Here is a 20,786-nt window from a genome sequence, read left to right as displayed (position 1 = left end):
TATATTTGTGCACAACTTTTACAATGTTTCATATCCTGAGTTTGAACAGTTTCAACTTGCCCAGTTTCTATTTCCAGATTTAATATTAACACTCACTGATAAACCAAAAAACAACATATAATGAAACACAAACTGTGACATGGCATTAGAATTTGTAGCAACTACTGAGGAACAGGGCTGCATATCCAGGACTCTGGTTTGTGAAAAAGCAAAGCAGGTGGTGTATAAAATACACACTACAATAAATATAGCTATTTGCAGATGCCACTGATCTGTAGTTCTCTAAAAAAAACCCCACAAAATGGAGCTTGAAGAATTTGAAGAAATACCACACAGCCTTCTGAAAGAGTTCATCAGTCAGTCATGAGAAAAGTCATCTTTCTCCTGTAAAAACGTAACACCAGCCTCATCCTTTCCCAAGGACTAGAAAAGCTCTTACCACTATGTATTTTGAACATCACAACTACCCTCTAGGACAACTTTAATTCATTATTTTAACTCTGCACTTAACACATAGATATTCAATTGCCTACAGGTCTAGATGCAGCTGTTTTGATGAAGATGCAACACCTGTCTGATGCCAGAAAAAACAGTTTGTAAAATACAACCCCTTGCAGCAAGAAACATTCCACAGTGCTATTTTGTCAGTATCTAATACATTACACTAAAGATAGTAAATTTCTGGATGTTTGTCAACACCTCTACCAAATGCAAATGAAGACCCAAAAAAGTTTAGAAACTCACATACTCTAATTATCACATATGCTGTTACTGAACTGACAAACAAGCTTATAAATGTAAAAATGTAAAGAGAAGACACACAAACCATTTGACCCTTTTTAAATGTCACCAGAAAAATGTTCTATAATGAAAATAAAGACTTGAGAAATTACTCCCCTATACCTCAGTTATTTAAATCTTTGAGTGAACCAGGAAGTATAAATTAGAATAAAATAGGAAAGATTTTTCAAAAGCAATAAATTATCCCATTTATGTGAAGACACCTGGGTAAGCATTGACAAATCAACATTTAAAATTAATTAAAACCGCATTAAAACTTTGTATTACAAAAGCTAGTCTAATTTTACGAGAAAGCAAAAAAAATTAGAACCACTTAAGTCTTGAATTAAAAGTGCTGTAAGAAGATGCATATGTGCACATCATGACAACAGCCAAAGGATATGCTCTTATGCTTTTGTATTATATTAAAAATAAAAGGCTGCTCTGTTTCTGTGTGCTGAAATTACCCTCTCTGTGGTGATCTCCTGCAATACAATACCCAAGAGGCATAGTCACTTGTTCCCAAACAAAAGCTGTAGATGACAATAGGTGTTTTTTTTGTAATAATCTATTGTCTGAAAACACAGAACTTGGGGAAGCATGAGCTTGGTTTTACCCAGATTTAATACAGTAACTCCATATTCACAAATAAATCAATATGAAACATATAAATCTGTATAAATTAACTAATCTAGCACAGCATAAGAAATTAACCCATGAAGACCTGATGAGGAGAATGATATTTACACATTTCCCATTTCTAATCTGAAAACTATGCTTAAAAAGACAGTTTTAAAGTACAGACTCTCTGAAGTTGTATAGAAAAATGAACTGCAATTTAATGTGGACCAAATTTGCAAATAAATGCTTCTAACACACAGTCATATTAGAAATTGTTACAGTTTATTCTAACTTGAGCACACAACTCAACCCTAATTAGCCTTGGCACACTTTCACAGCCTCAATTAACAATTTCCATCCTGAATGCACAGAACTGAACCTTTGATTATATGGAAGTAAAACAAGCAGATACATCTAATAAAGTGACTATTTGTGTATCTTATACGAACAGAGATAGCAGCAGTTCCTTCTGCATGCCTCAATATTCTGTCATTTTACAGCAAAAATGAAAAGCAGATGTTTGCATACATATATGTAATGCATGCATAGATGCTGCCTTTTTTAAAAAAAATACACATTTTAAACACCTCAGTAGAAATAAAATTAATTGTAAATGATGAATACAGATAAATTAACACCCATAAATTAACAGATAAATTAAAAGGTCCATAGTACTGGCTGAATACACTGAAGCTGCAAATGAAGATGGCTAAGCCAGCACAGCAGCTTTTGGAAAGAGGAGAAGCAGGTTTAAACATGATGGGGCAAAACCACACTAAAACCATCCCAGCAGCAGACCTGCTTTATGAATACATTCCTCCTGTCTCAATCCAGTGTGCCAGATTTTTCAGCTGCCTCATTCCAACCCAATGTAGCTAAAAGCTTCCATTGCCTCTGCACTACCAGTACAAGGAATCCACTGGAGCTGGAGCCAAGCCAAAGGCTGCATCAAGACACAGACTGATGCACTGTTAGAATCCCAGTCTCTCCCACTGACAAGCAAGGAATAAATAATTTGGGGTAAGTTTTGAGGGATGTCTATTGGTGTTCAGTTTTATAGATGTGTTTGGGAGAATAATTTAGAAAAGAGGAAGATAACAAACATATAATTTGTCCTGCTATCAAATCTGACTGTTTGTAGGAGTAAAATGTATGAATAAATATCTAATACCCTTTAAGGGTAGTAAGTGAAGGTGTGGTGCTATTATGTTGTTTTTAAAATGTATTTTACAAAAGATCATTGCCTGTTCACCAAACTAGCCCATATTTGAATACATAATCATATAACTGCAGAGGGTTTTGTAAAGGGCAAGGACTTGGATTCCATGATCCCTGTGCATCCCTTCCAACTCAGCATATTCTGTGATTCTGTAAATTAGATTTGACTATCCTGAGGCAGCAAACGCCAGATTTGACTATCCTGAGGAAGCAAACAAATGAAGTTTGTATGCAGGATGTATACAGAGGAAAGGAGACAAAACCTAGCCAGCCTTTCTATTGTCACTTCCCAAAAAATGTTAACTCTTTCTTCCTGTACATTTTCCCTACAGGAAAAAAATGGAGCAGGCAAAGGCTTCTCAAGCTCCTGTAAGTTTTGTCCTGCACTCCACTGCACTGCAAATTTTACCTGGGCAGGAATTTTAGATTCAAATACTACTTTTTAGCTCCGTGTATGACTGAAAACAAATCAAAGAACTAAGATGTACAAAGGTTTATAAAACAGAATTTTGGATGAGGAAAAAAAATATGCAATGCAGCCAGAGTTACAGACTCACTAGCTGGCTTAAGAAATTTAACCATTATATTATGTGTCTGTGTAGATCTTGAATATTATCCTCCTTCTTTGTTTGTGATAGTATTGACTGCACTGAAGTCCAAAACTCATTTAATGCTTTCCAGCTTCTGGAAAAATCAAGCCACTGCCTTAAAACACACAAAAATTAGTTAATTTTGACAGATCAACATAAAAAGCCCTGCAACTAAAGAGGTTTCCACAACATTTTATAACAAACTCAAAACAAAGAAATGGACTGATAATAGCAAGAGTCTGAACCAAAAAAAGCACAAAGAAAGCAAAGCCAAGCCTTTCAGTCGTGTAACCACTGGGATAATCTCATCATATACAAACAACTTAAGTGGCTGTTATCTTTAATCAGTTTAAGTATTTTGTTATTCATAAAACTTTCAAACCAACTACACTAGTAATGCTGACATCACAGATTTCTGCCTAAATTCTTTCACAGACATACACATATCACAGCCAGTACCTAAGTTCTCCAGCTCATATTTAAACATCTCTTACAGAGCTTTTTCTACCCAGCTGTTTTTAAAGAAGAGTCATTTTCCTGAAGATCACCTCAAAATATTCTTATGCCAAAACATATATTAATCCCTCTTTGCATAAGAAAATTTATCAAGAAAGAATTTCATTCTATTTTTTTTCATTGACTAAAGATTTGCATGGATCCTAAAAACAAATAAATAAAACTATTCTAATTTTTGTTCCTTGTTATGAATCCCTAAGGACTTCCCCTCTCTGTATTGATATTTTTATTATTTAATGGGCTTCAAGTACTAAAAGCCTGGAAGATAAATTTTTAATGTACTTAGCATCTGATCACAATTGTTGCAAAACACAATTTTAAATAAATAAATTATAAACCCTCCCCAGTCTAAAATGCTTTGGCAAGCAAAATTCTCCCTAAACTTTTTCTCTGAATCTACAGCTAACAGGAAACATAGCTGAAAATGAACAATAATGTGTTTGCATATAAAAGAGTAAATCATCTTCCCAACAGTAAAAGCTGCTGCAAGACTGGCTCAAGCCATACCTAGGGGCTCTGTCACCTACATGCACTGCAAATTCCACAAAGTTACAGTGAAAAGTTAATCTAATTTGAGCTTTTTGTATCTCTAATAGGGACCTAACAGTTCACTGTTTCCTAACAGTAATCAGTCTATTCAAGGCTTTTAACCCCAATTTCACTCTTAGTTCTTCCAATTAAATGGCAAGGTTCAGCATCCTACATCTGCCATGTACTTGTTTCAATTTTATATGAGCTGCAAATTACAAGTCATTAATTCCCTGCTAAGAGCAAGAACACGTCTCATTACATCAGGGAAGGCACCATCTTCAAATACTACCAGCTGCTTTAACTGCTAATCTTCATAATGTGGAAAACTGCCTTCTCAAACAACCATTAACATTACAGGCTGTTCCAAGCACAAAAAAAAAAAAAAAAAAAAAAAAAAAAAAAAAAAAAAACCCAAACAACTGAGCAAGAAAGGTAAGAGATGAAAAAGAGTTTGGGAAGGACTTAGTAGTGTGTCAAACACAGCATTAGCCACACCCCTCCTGCAGGCAGCTCAGGAACAGCAGAAATGACAAGGATGAATCACTCATGGATGTCTTTCATAAGCTGAGAAAGGTATTTGTAAAAGCACTCACAAAATAAACATCCAATTTGGACCACATTGCTGTTATGGTTTTCAGTCAGAATCTCCAAGTCTAAAAGAACAATGATTACCTGTGGTTGTTTTTTTTCAAATTTAAGATGTTAAATTTTTCTTTACCTGTGAGACTACTTCTGCTGTCACAAGTCATATTCCCATAAGGAATATCTATAATCTTTCCCTTTTTGTCTGATTTGCCTTCCTTTTACTTAAAATGATCCCTTATAGTCAAGAATTTTGTTCCATTACATGATCTCTAAACTCCCAGAGGAAAGTAACTTTTCCCTCTTGACATATTCAGGACTGCAGCCTTCCTGCCAGTACTAGTCATCACTCTTCCCATCATCTATATTTGAATCTGCATAAAATAGAAAATCTGGAACTGCACCTGCAAGCAGTGTCCTGGTGGAGGTCAGACTCAAGGCACACTGGCTGACCCAGTTCTATAAACAGAACGCTGCTGCACTTCTGCACTGCCTTGGCTTTCCAAAGGCGTGAGCTCAGAAAGCACCTTCAGCATTTAACACACAGGTACACGAGCTACCTTAAAAATAACTCAGTGAGGACAATTAGCAGCACATTCTGGAGGCTGTAAATTACTGACCAGAAGCAGGTAAGAGGATGGAGCTGCACATGACCTAGCAACCAGTATAAAGCTACAGAGAAACTCGCCCTTCCAAGAGGAGTCATTTTTTCTACCAATTTCCAGCTAGTAAGCATCTGAATTTAAGAACATCTTTCTGTGCTCCTCCTGTCAGCCTTCAATTCAGAGCTAGCCCTGAATGCAGAAGTCTGCCCTACCATTTGGTTTAAAGTGAAGGTATGCTAGGTAAATACTGTAAAAAGGACATTTGTAGTTCTTCAATGTCAAGGGCACATATCCCAAGAAAAGCTCAGAATCACATCTGGAATTTGACCTACAGCCTTAACATCACAAAATGTCTGTGTTGGTAAGTAAATTGGACAAACACTCAACCTTTGCAGTTTTGGCATTTCTAAAGGCAAGCCCAGAGGTTTCTGAAGAAATGCATGGGACATTAATAATAAGTAAAGGACAGATTGACTAAAAGGAGTAAAACAAAAAAACCTCTTGAATACTGGCAGAAATTTCCACATCTCCAACAAGGCTGTTGCTTTTCTCTTATGACTGCCAGCAGCAGCCTACTCTCCACATGGCAGCAGTGGGAGGAGGCTGTGTGGCCTCACATTCTAGCCCTGCATCACAGCAGCATCCACCTCTGAAAAACACTGTCAGCCTCTAGAAAACCCCAATGGCTACCAATAAGCCCGTGCACTGCATTAAACTATGTTTAAGTGAAGAGGATTATGTACTTGTTTAGCTGAAGAACACAGCCACTACATCTACCTTGATAAATCTTAGAATGTGTTCATGTTGGGGCCTGCTATTAAAAAAACTTTAAATCATACCTTTCAGGAGAAATCTTCAGATTCTTTGGAAAATTTTCAATTCTCTGAAAAACTTATTATGGACAAACACAGACTAACAAACCATATTTGCTAAAAAAAAAAAAAAGAGATGATAGCAAAAATAGCTCCTATAAAACCCTTAGCAAGGGTGATGCTGACAATTCTCTTTGAGAAAGCACAAGCTAAGATGATTTGCACTGCTGAGAAAGTACAAGCTAGGAAGATTTGCTCTGCTGCAGAGTCCTTTGATTTAGATTTCTGTAGTGTGCTACTTCAACACTAATGAACACTTTCTTAGCAATCATACCTGGATTCTTAAAGGTAACAAATTTAATATTATTTTGAAAAAAAATACTTTTGCACATTTAAAGACAGCTGGCAAAAATGCCTTGAAAGTTATTTCAGCCCTCAGCCTTCTTCCTCTGTAGCAAGCAAACTATTTTCATTAAATTTATTACTTCCTGCTGAAATAGTTAATGGAGTTTAAAATCTGTATGAAGTACAAAAGTATTCAGTGACATAAAAGCTTTTTTTAACTGCACGGATTATTCTTCCTCTTAAAGAAAAGATTACGGTGTCAATCCCTTGACTGTGCTGCACTGAATAAACACTGGCTACTAGCTAGCATTTCAATTATCATGATACAGCAAATCTGTATCCTTTTAACTGCAGACAATCCAGATGACCTGCCCATCTAATTCCTAAATCTCTTTTAGACTCAAACATATCTGGAATTCCATAATGCTGCAGGGCAAATCCCATCTTGCTTTTCCTGTTCTGATACTGCAGCAGACTGAGACCCTCACATGATGTGACTACCCCTTACACATTACTATAGCTATTCCAATTATTTGTGTGAAAGGAAACAAGGGAAAGTATCCCCTTTTTTGCATATCTCATCAACTGCATTTTACCCTTCCAAATGCCTAAAAATATAGTGACTGAAACAGACATATCCTAAAATCACTGTAGATTCTCTGAAAAGTGTTAGATACTACAATTGGTCTGGATGTTATAAGCATGTAAGAGAAAAATTCATTCTCTGTACACATTCCCAAGCCCTTCTAATACCTCAGATTTCAAATGAAACTGGATGGATGTTAAGACCCTTCTATGCATTTGGTATCACATCAAAGATTATGCTTTGTCAAAGCTGAAACAAGTGCAAAAGCAATCTGACAGGCGTGTGTGTGTGTCTAAGGCAGTTCCACAAACCCAGTCAGGAGTCCAGAGGAGCTACACTAAAAGCCAGACTTTCAAGAAGGTACAGCTTGTAAACTCTTTGTTAATCAAGGCTGCTATCATCTCTTACATGCTGGTGGTACATAACTTCCTTACTCAATATCTGAAACAGCCCTGTGGCAAGATGCAAACACAATTATTTTCCAGAATAATGAAACTGAACACAACCCCCTTCTGCTGTTTGGTAGCGTTGGGGAAAATCTAATGCTGATTTTTTTTTTAATTTTGGTTATGCCCATGGAATCTCTGAAGGCAGGCAGGCTGCAAATCTCCAAGTCTCCTAGCCCTTGGAGCAAGGGAGTTGTCTCCCTTCTGTACCACTGTTGTGTCAACAGAAGCAGCGTCTGTTGGTCTCCTGCAAAGCCAGCACTTCCTTAGCTTCTGTGAGCACTAATAAACACTTCCAAGCAGCCACCAATGGATGTTGAGAAAGGAGGGCTTTTTCCCTCCCTAAAACACTGACACAACATACCAGTTTAGGCCACAGGAGATTTGCCTTCTTCTGTGAGATACAACAAAACCCACCTCAGTGGATCAGTTTAACAAAAAGATCATGACTGTATTAAGAGCAGTTACATAAAGACAGAATAAACTTACTTAAATGAATCAGAAGGCAGAGGTGTAACAACTTAAAAAGTAGTTATAATTACCTTTAATTACTACAAAGTCTTGTCACAAGAATCAAAGATACATCAGGAGAAATCTAGGCTAATTGTTCAAGAATTGTATTGTAGTTTAGTATTTTGTAGTTACAAGGACACGCTTCATAAATTATCTACTTTAAGGGGATTGAAAGGAAATTTTGACTGCATTTTAAAATAAACACTGTCAAGAAAATCTGAGTAACAGATCCATCATCACTATCAAATTACACAGTTTTTCCCCTCAATATTCCAAGAACCTGCATTGATTTTTGTGTGAAAATAGCACTTGGCTCTTCATGGACTGGCCACCTTGTGCAAACAGGTCTCCAATGAATTTTGATAAATGTTTTGATAAGGCTGATTCTTGTTGAAGTGAGAGCCTTTGATACTGGAATAGGGTTAGGGCACATAGCATAAGAGGAAATACAGCAACATCAAAAGCTACCTGCCTTGTAATTTGAAGCTATCAATAGTATAGAGAAAACATTTTTTCAGCTTAACTCTAGTTCTTTCATTTTGCATTGTTATTTTTGGACAAGAACTGCTTTATTGACAAATCAAAGTAAGCATCCATTTATGTTATCTATTTATCTAATCTCTAAACAGCACTTAAGTAGAAGCACAGGAATGTTCCCATCAAATCAGTCTTTCAGAATACATTAGAAACGCTATCAGCTTCCACTTACTAACATCAATTCTATTATCTTAACCAAATCTACTTTTTATAGCATACCCATAAAGATCTAGAAAATGCATCCAGGAAGGGCAGAGAAGGCCACAGCTTGCCTCCTATCACTGGATCCATGTGGGAAGTTCTGCTGACAATTTGCTGTGAGTACTGACTACAATTCTCTTACATGCTTGATGACATTGAAGAAAAGGGTTATTTGGACTGAAACAAGAAAAAAAGGCAATTTCTTCTGCACACATAAAAGGAACATCCACTAACATTGTTTCAGCACACAGCAGCTTTTAGGTTCAACAAATCCTTACACTGGATTTTGAAGCTATTTAATAGTCTACATTAAGACACACAAATGGTGCAGTGTCTCTTCAAGCTTTAGGGAAAGTATCTTCCTCCTGCTTATCCTTCAATAATTAAAAAAAGAAATGCAAAACCACTAAAAAGACCACAGAAAAAGTTTCACAATTAAACTGTTCAGTCATAATCCTTAATATTGAGAAAGAATTAACACTAACCCATTTGATATTAGATTAAAATCAATACTTTCAATGGCAAATACCAGTTATGAGAATAATTTTTTTTATATCTTACATATTTGAGTTCACAGAAAGCACAGCAAATGGTACAACCATAGAGAAAAACAACTGCATATCACTCACAGATTCTTACCTACAACTGCAGAAAGCTGATTTAGCTGTAAGGCTAGAAATAATTTCCTTGTTAAGTACTCCATAACCTGGAGGCTTTACTCTGATGTTCCAAACTCTCCTGGGTCAGGAGGTACTGTGCAATAAAGCAGGCCCTAACCCAACACTTCACACAGGCACCTTAGCATTCTGTGCACTCACACCTGAGGACCAAACCATAGTTCCAACCCTTCTCTAGTGATCTTTCACATTCCTAATTTACCTTAGCTAGTGCAGGGCACAGAGTGTCCCTTTGGGACTCCTGAAATCCTCGCTGTGGTTCCACCACTCACATGACAGCTCCCCCCACCCTGCTGCAGGACACCGCTCTTCTGGTGGACTGACACAGAACAAGAGCATACAAACTGGAAAACAAACACAGAAGCTAGAAGTTTCATTTGAATATTGTTTTTTAAACCATCTCACTTGGATAATCTGTTTTGAAAGCATCCCCCTCCCGAGGATGGCAGAACAGTGGCCTCCTAAAACAACCATGCCATTAAAAGCACCGTATCATGCGCTTGCAAGCATTGCTCCGTGTGCAGCCACGCTACAGGCAGCAATACAAAAAAGGAAAAGCAAAAATAGAAGTCAGCAAACATATTTTTAAGCTATTTGTTATCCTAACAAATGGGTGTGGATTCAATGGTCACACAAAGTACAAGCAGTCACTGTAATTCAAACCCCACCAACTGCTGCCTTCAGAAATGGGCTGTGCATCTTCGCTCTCCACCTGCATTCAGCACAAATTCCAAACCTAAGATATTTTTGTTTAGTTCAACAATGTATTCCAACAGCAATATTTTAAGTGTGGGCTAAAATCAATATGCAGAATATGATTTTTTTCTTAAAACTCCAGGGAGAGAAATTTATACTAAATGTATCAAAAGTACTTAAAAGCAAAGTAATTGATTCATTAATCTGCCTTTATCTGTTTTCTGAACAATGGAAAGGAGATGTATTTAAGTAACAGCAAATTACTGAGACTCTGAGACAAAGTCACCCTGTGGTGCCTCTTGTCTTTTTCAAAAGGTATAGAATGGATAACAAATTCTTTAAAAATTAGGACACCTGGCTATGACACCTCTAAGTACCATGAGAAAACATTACATATCATCTCTGTATGATTTCTTAAGCCCTTGGGAGTGCCTACCAAGGACCAGAATCCTGTGTTCCAGAATGCTCCCAGACCAGAATCTTATTAAGCAGTTTTATTACATCCTCTCTGATAAACACAATTCCACCTTACCACAGGCATCGTCCTGATCTTCCCAAAATACAACATTCCTCAAAATTAACATGTCTTTCTGGGGATTCATTCCCTTATACCTCTGGTAAGACCTTTAGGTCACTATCATGTAAGATAATACGCTTCCAACCATCATCATGATTTCTGCACCCCTCCACGTTTCAGTACAGTAATATTCACTATACTGAATGCTACTATACTGAATTGGGCCACTATATCCAAGGAAATGGTAAATATAAATGATAGCACATTCTTTTATTTTCCACACATTATTGCCTTCTATGTCCAGAGGAATTTAGAAACTGAATCATCTGGTCTGGCTTCCTGCAAAAACCAGACCATGAGCACTCTTTCACTCACCAAGGCTACAGCTAGACATCATAACCTGGCAATGCTCCTCACCCAGACACACATTTCATTCACATCCCTGTCCATAATAATTCAAAATAAAGGCATGTGCCTTTTACTGGATTATTTTACTGTCAGAAGTGAGTGGACAGAAAAGAAAAAAGGTTCAGGCCAACCAAAATACCCTTATTTCCCCAGGCTGCCATGCAGCAAGCTGTGTTAATAAAACGAGGACAAGGGAACAAGCAGCAGGACTTGTGGAATAACGTAAACCAGCACTGAGATTGAAGAACATTTCATCTACATCCTTAGAGATCAATGAAATGTGCCCATTCTGTCAACAGAAACATTATAGGAGGTTGTAGTCCCACTCCTAGCTCAAAACTATAACCTCCCCTATGTCCTCACATATTACCATCCCACTAGGTGGATTAATCTGACTACACTGGCACTGTGAGGGAGAGATGAATCCACTTCTTTCATCAACCCTCCCTTTAAATACACACTAAATGTGACTGGGAACTGGGGGAGAGCAGGGTGGAACATCCAGTTTAAGCACATGAACAAATGAAACATTAAAGGTGGGGATATACTAAAATCCACTCATGGCAAAGACAGGAGGGATGACAGAGGAACAGCAGTCTCTGAAAGAGAAGCTGCTCAAGCCAGAAGAGAAAGATGAAACTGCAGTTTTCCAACACTATTCAGGCTGACACTGTTTGATAAAGGAACATCAATAAAAACACTTAATCTTAAAACAATATTCTATTTAGAAAACAAAATGTAGGCAGCAGAAACACACCAATACACACTCTGCTCCTCCCTGCCAGTCCTTAATCTGTATGACATGGTTTGCAAATCATTCAGCTACTGTCAACTGGAAGGAGCAAACTCAAATACAGGGCAGGAATGCAATTACTGCAATGCTTTACAAAGCTTAAAACCACCACCCTCTGCACTGAGGAATGGCTCACAAGTTCGAACCATAGCACACTGCCAGTAATCTTAATTTTCTGTTAACATTAACTGCTTAACTACTACATACAACACACACAAGAATGAAGATAAAAATTTATCCGGTAATCCTGAAAAATATATGTATTGCCCTTTAAAAAGACTAACTTGTAGATATAATACTTTAAGTAGTATCAAAAAGTTGGATTATGTCAGACATTTCTTGAACTTCTGAACATTAGTAAGTGCAGTGTTAACTTTTCAAATTGATTGCTGGGGTACATCCTATAGTAAATATAATATAATTAGCCACCACCTCAACCCTACAGATATGTAAGGAAGCCAGTACTACCCACTAGATTAGTGACATCCTTTGTTCTAGTCACTCTAGAATTTAATAAAATCAGCTAGGTTTCCAACATAATCTCAGAAAGAAAATCTAAACACGATGAATCGGGTTTATGGTGGGTATTTACAAAATAATTAAAATATTAAACTGCTCACTTTTAAGTCTATCCACAAAAGATATTCTACTGCTTTCACTTGTAAGGAAGACTTGATATTGAGAAATCATGTACAAAACATATCCATATTGGAAATATAAGATGGCATGATCTCATGTTTCCTCATTTTCAGCAAGAAACACAACTAACAATAATTATTTGACAAACTAAATTCATTTTAATTCTACATACATGCCAAATGCCAATATACAACTTCCAGAGTAAAGATTTCTTAGTGCAGTTAAATAGCAGCATCCCTGGGAGATAAGCTGGATTCAAAGAAACAAACAGTGATTAAACCAACACACAGATACTGTTACTTGCATCTGTTTTCTTAGCTGACTGAATTCGAAGAAACTGTCAATTTTCAGAGACTGTCTTTATACATTTAAAGAATTAGCATCTCTAATGTTAACTGTGCTTTAGTGTTCATCCTTTGTTTACATTCCCCAATATGGGTACTAGAAGCATACATACAACCTTCAGTCCTTGTGCTTGCCCTTTCAGTATGGCCTCTTGTTATGAAGTATGTTAATTGTCCAGCACAAAAAAGCCCCACGTATAGTGTCATCTCATGCCTGATGATACAAAACACCTCACATAGAATCCTCTGGAAGTAATTCCTGTATCACTGAAAGCATCTGCAGTTCTGGCTCTAATCCTCGTAACGAAGTGCCCAATTTAAATCCCGGAAGATGACGACAACAAATATCTCAGCAAACCCAAGTCAGAAAAAGGGCACCTTTCTCTGCTCAGGCATTTATTTAGTAACTTTTCAAAGGAACCACACTTCCTTCTACATCCTACTTTCAGAAAGGAAAATGTTTCACTGAACAAAACACTGGGAAGGCTTTATTACCTCAAAAACACCTGAAGCTGACTCTGACTCAGGGTAACAGCTACAACCAGTTCTATTTTGAAGTCAAACAGGATTCTTTTAAGAGTGAACAAGGTGTCTCTGACTGGCACTTGGGTACAACAAATACATCTGAGACATTACGTCTGTCATGCTTTTGCTTGAAGGAAACTCAGAGTTAACATTGAAAAGAAAAGCTTTTCTAAACTTTGGTCAAGGTAAATACTGTGTTCTTGTAAAACAATTAGAAATACTTTGGAAACATGAAATATTATGAAGGCTGAATTAAGAGAAAGCCTGTGGCTATCCACTCTATTGTGATGATGATGGAAATGGTCCATTTTTACAACAGTTGTGTCATACTGAGCAACACCCTGGAGGCATACTGACTACAAAAAATGTTTATTTAACTAGACCTAGCATGCTTGTCCCCATCACTATCTGCGACTCTGCTCTTCAACACTGAACACACTTTGCTTTGTACACTGAGTACACTCTGCTTATTTATGAATTTACCCAAATTTCTGTATTTTTTACTCCTCTTATAAAAACTTTATTTTACAAGTATTTGTACACTGAATTGAGTTTTAAAATAATCATGAGCTATGCAACTGGAGAGATGCTATTAATCCCAGAGTAAATTCAATTGCATGTCTGCCAGAGAAGTCAAACAGAAGAAGAGATGAAAGAGTAACTGCACAAGCCCACATTTCAAGAGAAACAGAAGCTGCATTAAATGGACTCAGAACTGAATATAAGGCTACAGTATTTCCCCAAACTCACAATTAAATAAGAGACATATGTTGGTATGTGTATATACACAAAAATATTCAGAGAGAGAGATATGTGTACTGTATGAGCAGCACATGAGTGAGAGGTTTCTGATATTAGCATTGCAAGTTCTCCAGAAACACAGGAAGCAGCAATTGTCTTTATATGCCTTAAACACCTGTACAGTGTATTTTGTTCCATGTCAAAAACATTCATATTAACTCCTGTATATTTAATTACAAATTATGTATGTGAGTACCCTGTTGTCAAACACAGACCTTTTAAAATAATCCATTTCCATTAATAAGGCATTACTAACCATATCATAGGAATTTGACAAACAATTCATGTGGCTACTTCACAGGACCTTTGGTGGGTAACTTTATACTCTTTTTTAGTTATATATGGTAGCAAGTAAAGAGAATCTATGCTCAAATTGCTGTTAGAACTTCTGATTACTGGAATTGTCCAGCTCCATCATCATCATCCTTCAGAAATATGAAGGTTGCCAAACTTTAACTGCAACATGATGCAGAAGTGATACTGCATTGGTGAGTGAGTTTCAGGAATGGACAATTTAAATTCCCTGCTTTTACCCACATGCTTCTCCATTATGTGAAATGTCTTCCTAAATGGAACTGCCAGAGTTCTCCATAGCTGTTCTAATTTCATGGAAAAGGTCCTCCTAAACCATGTGGTCACAAAAATAATTGCACAAGTGACTTTTAAGGTCTTCTGCTCAGCCTCACCAGATGGATCAGCTTTCTCTCTGCTGCCAGTAAATGCTGAATGTGTAACTTCCAATTGTATCTGTAATCCTAGGGTTATAACATCCTCTATCGTGTTTCGATGAAGCTTTGGAATTCATACTCAATTAAAATAAAGCTATTTTCCAATAGAGTTTTAAATCAACTAAAAGGTATTCTAAAAGGTGTTGCATTCAGTCTTATTGGGCTTTTCATTGGGCTTTTCTTTTTTTCATCAAAATGCTAAGCTGCCTAAAATCTCAACAGTTCCTCTTAAGCTTCCAGTGGACACCCTTTGTGCATACGTTTCCTATTTAAGTGATGAGCAAATGCAAAAGTGGAACTGAAAGAGAATTACTTTGCAGAGCAATTGTTGTTAAACCTGTCAAGCACACCACAGCTAAAAATAAATTTTAACTGTTTTAGTTTTTTGTATATTTATGTGTAAACATGAAAGCATGCTATATGAATGACACTAGCTCATAATTTCGCTGTTCAAAGCAAACTGTAAAAACAGACTTTTCCTTTTTCCTAGCCAGTTTTGTTTTCTGAGTCTGTATTCTGACTTCATGACCAGTATCTTGAGTACTGATACTACTTTTTCATCATATCCACTAATGGAAATCACTAACACCAAAAAAAAAAAAAAAAAAAAAGGATTAAGAGCACCATCACTGATTCATTGATTTCGCCACCTTCAAAAGCCACATAAGAGTATTACACTAGGTCGTACCACCTTGGCCATTAAAATGTGCTTCAATATGCCCAAAACACAGAATTCAAGGAAGTGTCAAGAAGTTTCCTTATTCTGATTACATACAACTGCTGTGCAGATCTACAAATCTGGCATCTCGTTACTCAGAAATATCAGAAAGACTAAAGGAAAATGAGTAAGGTTTTAAAGTGTCTTTCTAATCAATCTCTGCACTAAAGACACAGTTATCAACTAAATCAATTATATATTTTTGCTAGAATAACCACTAACCAATGTGTTTCTAACCAATGCTTTCCTTATTTTGGAGGTGCAGAAATCCGGACAAGACCTAAGTCTATGAATCGCCTCCGACTACAGCACGGCAGGTGACCTACAATGTATAAATCCGGTCACTATGTACAAAGCCCAGAGACCTGTCCTAGCCTCGCCTTCCACCAGTTCCGCCCTGGCAGCGGCGCAGCCCCAAAGCCGGGGGAGCGCAGACAAAGCGCCGCACGCCCGGAGCCGCAGGCCGAAGCCTCCCCAGCCCTCTCTGCCCGCTCCCTCCCAGGGCGGCGCCCGCCGCAGCACCGAGGGGAGCCGGCGGAGGAAACGGGGACAAAGCCGAGCCGATCCCCATCCCGAGGCACGTACCCCTGCCCGCAGCCGAGCGCTGAGCGCAACTGACAAAACGCCCAAAAACAGCCTGCCCAAAAAGCCACCCCGCCCTGGGCGCGGGAAGGACGGGGCCGGCTGTCAGCGGCGGCGCTGCGGGGGGACCGGGCGGCCCGCGCAGCCTTTTGTTGTTTGCGCAGCGGCGGATGAAAAGGGAGAGGAACTGAACACCCCACGCACCCACACCCAAACACACACACCCCGCGTCCCGGCCCGCCGGCCCCGGCCCGGCCGGCTCCCCCCGCTCACCGCTCGGTGCTGCAGCTCGGGCGATGTGCGCAGCGCTCGCTGAGGCGGCGGGGGCCGCGCAGCCCGGGGCGGGGAGGCGGCCGGAGGAGGATGTCAGCGATGGGCGGGCGAAAGGGAGGAAGGAAAAGGGTTTTTGGGGGGGAGAGAGGACCGGAGAGAGGGAGGGAAAGCGAGAAACAAGCGAGTCAGCACCACGGCGCACCCAGCGCTTCCCGCAAGGCGCTGGCAGGGCCGCGGTGGTCGGCGCCGGCGGAGCGGGCGCTGACAGCTGCCGGCAGCCGCCACCACCACCCCGGCTGCTGCTGCTGCGGCTGCGGCCGCCGCCCCTGTCCCGCCCCGCGCTCCCCTCCCTCCTTCCCTCCCGCCCCGCCTGACATGGCGGCGCCCCCCTTCTCCCACAAGCGCCCGCGCGCCCTTGTCTCCCACCGCCCCCCCTCATGGCGTCATCCCTCCCCGGGAGCGGGACAGAGCCGGGCGGGATGCTCTGAGGGAGCTCAGGGCTTCAGGTGCATCCCCGAGGCTGCCAGTGCGGGCCACGCTAAGCCGTGCTAAGATTTGCCTCGTCCGCCTCAAGGGGATGTCAGTGGAGAGCAGATCCCGGCGGCTCCTCAGGGCGCCCTCGGTGGCACTGGGGGGGTTCGCTCCAAGGGGGCACCACTGCTGATGCTCTTGGCGCTGGTTTGACCACTGTAGTGGAAAGAAGTTCAGGGTTATGGTGACTGTAGGACCCCAGCTCAGCTGGACGCCTCTGCGAAAATCTTCCTTTAAAAAGGACATTGAGGTGCTGGAGTGTGTCCAGCAAAGGGCAGCAAGGCTCGTGAAAGGTCTAGAAAACCTTATGTCTTATGAGGAATGGCTGAGGGACCTGAGTTGGTTTAGTTTCAAGAAGAGGAGGCTCAGGAGGAACCTCATAATTCTCTGGAATAGGTTGCCCAGGGAGGTGGTGGAGCCACCACCCCGGAGGTGCTCAAGAGGCACCTGGATGTGGCACTGGGCAACGTGGTTTAGTGGTCATGGAGTTACAGGGGCAGGGCTGGGTGGATGGTTGGACTGGATAATCTTGAAGGTCTCTTCCAACCATGACTTCATGAAATGCACTTGAAAATCTTCACAGTGTGCAGCAGCTCATGGAGCAAGTCAGAGAAACAGGCTGAAGGATGAGTTCTGTGTTGAAGGCTGGGCCCCCACATAGAGCTTAGTGTGTTGCTAATATATTTCAACACTCTTGTCTTTGTTCTGCATGGAAGTAAGTGAAAGATCCCTGCTCTTACACAGGTTTACACATGAAAATTAAGACTTCCTTGAGAACTCAGTGACACTTGTCACAAGAACTATTTATTTGCAGCTTCCAATTTCATTCCCACTCTTGCTAGAGAGGAAGGAACAGCCACAGTATTTTCTTTGTGTCATGTTCTACTAGGTAGAAGTTAAGCCCAGAATGGAAAGATGGAAGGAATTGAGGTATAAGATAGGAAAAAAAATAAGAAAAATAACAATTTTTTTAAAAAAACCAACAAACCAAAAAACCGAAAAACACATCAAAAACCCCAAAACCCAAACAGTCAAAACATTAAATATAGCAAGGCAGTAAAATGTACATTGTAAATCATCAGAGATTAGTGACAACTTTATGAAAGACTTATATTGTGATTGTTATATTGATTATCACCTGGGCTCCACATAGAATAGAATAGCATTGTTCAGTTGGAGGGGACCTGCAATGGCCATTTAGTCCCTGCAGTATGTACAGGGTATGAATCATAACCTAACAGAAGAACACAGAGGTATAGTGGTAAATCAAAATATGCAGCCTCACCTAAGTGGTAATATTTAAAATATTCAAGGAAAGCAGAGCTTATGTATGTTTGCCCTCATGCACAATGCTGAGCAAGTCTACAGAATAGCAGATGTGAGAACAAGAGTCAGGTGAGAAAGCAAGGCTCCTAAGAATAAGCAGAAAGTTGGAAGAGGAATCAAAGCTAATATTGTTGTCAAAGAGGCAGAAGAACAGGAAGAGTCACAGAAGCCCACAAGAAATAAAGCAAAGTTAGGGGACCATGGATTGTCTTCAGACTGTAAATACAGAGAATCATTGCTGGATTTGAAAAGCTGAGGGAAATAAAGTATACTTACTGAATTCCACGCTCTGGTTGATATCTTACATAGATCAAGCTGTCCAGCAAAACCCAATATTGATACAAGTATTTACAAGCAGCAGTTTCTTGCATTCTTCATCTCCATTTAAGACATTTCTCTGTCAGTTTTATATTAATGGTTTAATTAGCCACATTCTAGTTTTGACAAGCAATACAACCTAATTATAACAATGTGAAATATCTCTTTGCACAGTAATATGAAAGGGGAAAAAAGATTGAAGGGCATTCCTTTACACAAACTACATTTTAAAGAGTTATGCCAATTGGTTCACAGGTTCAGAGTATTCTCATGAATATGCAAGAGATTTAATTAAAAATAGAACATGCCCTAATTACATAATTATGCAAGAGAGCTGATTCAAAGGAACCACTCCTGCCTTTTGAATAAACAATATTCATTGCTTTCTTCCTATCACACATTTGCTTTAAAAGATTTCCTGCAATTAGCTGCTCACCCCAGGGATGTGAGCATCTCTGAACAAAGCAACTACTCCAGCTATGACCCTGATTCATAATATGCTGGCTAATCAAGTATTTGCATCCTGGCAATTTCCCACATAAACAGCACACACTCTAAGCTCCCTCCTGCAGGAAGGTTGATTAGCTCAATGGAGCTATAGTGCAGTGTGACTCCTCTCTGTTTATGGCATGCAGCAGAAGTTAGACACAGGAGAGACTTAGTGAAGATGATTTTCTCCTCAAGCTATTGCCTGACCTCCTCTTCATTTGGATCTTGTTTTTCCTGTCTCATCTAAAGAGAATTATCCAGGTTCATCTTGCAGTAAAAACTATTCACTGCCCACATTTCCATTTTCTCTTAAGGAACTAGTTATGCTGCATGCTCTGATTTTTTGATTAAATTATCGAGACATGCTGTCTCTAGTATATTACAGAATCACAGAATCAATTAGGTTGGAAAAGACCTCTGAGATCATCAAGTCCAACCTATGACCTAACACCACCCTGTCAATAGACCATGGCACCAAGTGCCATGTCCAGTCTTGCTTAAACTTCTCCAAGGATGGTGACTCCTATGATCCTTTGCCTATCACCAGCAAGGTCACCATGGTTTTCTGCAGACTTCTGAGTGCATACCAAAACAAAACCCCATAACACATTATTTACAGTGCTGGATTCTTTAGTCTCAATATACCAATTTTCCTCTTCCCCTGGAAGAGAGAGGGAGGTTTGTAATTCACAGTGGGGGAGCAAAAAGCAAACAGTTCAACTAATGCAGCACAAAGCTCTGTGGTTTTTGAAGTGCAGCAGTGTGAGAAATACACACAGTGAACTGAGGCCAGCTTAACTGACATCCACAAATGAGGCAAGCCTCTAAAGAAATTCAGGTTCACTTCATTTAAGAAGTGTGGGTCATTTTATTTTACCATTTGTGATGGGTTGACGCTGGCCAAATGCCGCCACCACACCATCGTACTAAAAAAAAACATCCTTCTGTCTTAGAGGATCTTCCCACCAAAAGAGAATTTTTTTTTCAATCTAATCTTATAGTCTATAAAATCTATTACTTCATTTTAGAAATATGGCCACAATAAAGCACGACATTGGAGTAATTTCAGCTGCTGCTAAAGTGCTGTTTAAAAGCATCCTGGCAATAATAAATATTGAAAGGGCAGATTCAGCAACCTGTCTGGCTTTTCATCACAACCACTTGATGGTTGCATATGTTTTAGTTTGTATTTTCTACAAGAACATCCTTTATGGAAAAGAGGAAACAAAACCAGACTCAGAAGTGTCAAGTAGTGTCCAGTCCTAGGCACAATTTTAGCCCAACTCTTTTGTTCCTATGTGCAATTACTGCCTGCAGAGCTACCTTTTTGTCAGAGAATTCAGGCACTTTGGGGTAAAAGGACTGTGTTTTGCTTTGCTTGACTCATTGTCAAATGCCTGATCTTACCATTGGGAACCCACTGTCAGGCAAGGCATTAATTCTAAGTAGAATAAACACTGATCATGATCCTGCTTCCCAAGTCAATAAGCTTTATTTACATGCAAGTGAATTATCCTTTTTCAGAGTCACAAGGATTT

General features: G+C 39.4%; 1 protein-coding gene across 5 annotated transcripts in view; it reads right to left on the bottom strand.

Annotated features, from left to right (window-relative positions):
* The window catches only part of KLC1 (kinesin light chain 1), a 47,193-nt gene extending 30,471 nt beyond the window's left edge, over positions 1-16,722 (bottom strand). For 4 of the 5 annotated variants that reach the window (XM_041422406.1, XM_041422663.1, XM_041422577.1 and 1 more), the window contains exon 1: positions 16,585-16,719. The gene's annotated coding sequence lies outside the window, so the exon portion shown is untranslated. Of the gene's footprint in view, positions 1-9,762; positions 9,905-16,584 lie in introns of all 5 variants that reach the window. The other variant, XM_041422489.1, reaches the window with a different exon arrangement.
* Between the last annotated feature and the right edge of the window lie 4,064 nt (positions 16,723-20,786).

This window comes from Onychostruthus taczanowskii, unplaced genomic scaffold (assembly GCF_017590055.1).
Source record: "Onychostruthus taczanowskii isolate IOZ18803 unplaced genomic scaffold, ASM1759005v1 scaffold1, whole genome shotgun sequence".
In the NCBI taxonomy this organism is placed as follows: Eukaryota; Metazoa; Chordata; class Aves; order Passeriformes; family Passeridae; genus Onychostruthus; species Onychostruthus taczanowskii.
This window is presented reverse-complemented; position numbering and strand designations above follow the sequence as displayed.